General features: G+C 41.5%; 1 protein-coding gene across 1 annotated transcript in view; it reads right to left on the reverse strand.

Annotated features, from left to right (window-relative positions):
• The window catches only part of LOC107104838, a 40,885-nt gene extending 39,710 nt beyond the window's left edge, over positions 1-1,175 (reverse strand). Inside the window, exon 1 of the mRNA XM_015404957.1 lies at positions 913-1,175. The gene's annotated coding sequence lies outside the window, so the exon portion shown is untranslated. The remainder of the gene's footprint in view (positions 1-912) is intronic.
• Between the last annotated feature and the right edge of the window lie 267 nt (positions 1,176-1,442).

Here is a 1,442-nt window from a genome sequence, read left to right on the forward strand (position 1 = left end):
TCCAGGGATTCCAAAGCTCTTAGCACTACATTCAGTAATTCACACGCTGGTTGTGGTAATCTACACTGTAGCCACAGCTGCTTTGGGCAGAATGACAGAAGCAAGGCTGCCATAGAGCCAGAACAACCAGAACCTCTAAACACCAACAGCAGCCGACTGACATATTTAGCAGCACTGAATGAAACGTGTGGCTTCAATTTTGGAAGGACCAAACTTTGTCCTCTTTGCTTCCATTAAGGTTGTTTCAGTGATTAAAAGCTACAGTATATTATGTTACTTTTTATTATATGGAATAAAAATATAAATCATCTCTGTCTGACTTAAAAAAAAAAAATATAAAGGACTTCTCGTTCAACCTCAAAAAGAGAAACTATACGTTTATTTAAAAAAAATTACGTTGAAAACAAATACCTGCACCTGTCGCTGGATGCTGAAATGCTATTCAGCCTGTATGTCGAAATAACAGAGACCATTCACAGACCCCAAGGTGAAGCGATGCAACCCTCTCCACCGGGATTAACTCCAACACAACATGAGTGAGTTGGGGAGAGACAAGCAGACCCATTCCAGCTCTCCATCTCTTCCCAGGGGCCACTTAAGAGTAGAGAAAATCCAGTCTCTCCAGAGGAGCTGGGTTCCAGAGCCCTGGCTGTATGTGGAGGTGAGCCCAAATATTTCTAGCCTGTATCACTCCACCTACCGCATCTCAGTCATTGCCTCCAGTGAGGTCACATTTCATCTCCCCAGAGCCGATTTAAGCTACCATGGATCGGGTCCCAGAGGCCTCAACCTCTGACTGCCACCCAATCCTCTTTGCACCCTTTGCATCTTCATAGAGTATAAATAATCAGCTGGGATTCTGCTAATTCCTGCTTCTTATCTCATTTACTCAGTAGATCAAAGGCAGCCTACCTTTAAACCCAGCTGGGTAGTGAGCTTCTACCTTTATGCTGTTTCCTTCAACAAACTGGCAGGTGTATCTTCTGTTGGCGATGCTCTGATGCTGCACAGTTAGAGAGGAAACACAGCTGCTTGGTTTTCTTAACTGGTATCGAAAATCTTCACCAGTCAATTTAGTTCCTGTCTCATCCAACCAGTGGAAACTGTCTTCTGGACAAGAACCCAACCCACTGTACCTCTCCAGAGAACACAGTAATGTGACATCTCTATCCTTTGTTGGATCAGCTGCTGGTGAAGATGGAGAAACTGAAAGAAAAATGAAAACTGTTGTCTGAGTTTGAATGATGGAGAAGAAACTTTTAATAAGGTGAGAAACTTAAAAAGATAACTTTATCTCAGTCTGTGAAAAGTAGAATATAAATAAGAAACTATATAAAAAAAATAACTAATGAAACTTTGTATGTTGTCTCCATGTTTCTTGGTGATTGATGCACTAATGTTGCAGATCTGAGCAGGTATTTATCATAATGATGGAACAAAAC

Source organism: Cyprinodon variegatus, unplaced genomic scaffold (assembly GCF_000732505.1).
Source record: "Cyprinodon variegatus isolate N-32 unplaced genomic scaffold, C_variegatus-1.0 Scaffold1911, whole genome shotgun sequence".
NCBI classification, from domain to species: Eukaryota; Metazoa; Chordata; class Actinopteri; order Cyprinodontiformes; family Cyprinodontidae; genus Cyprinodon; species Cyprinodon variegatus.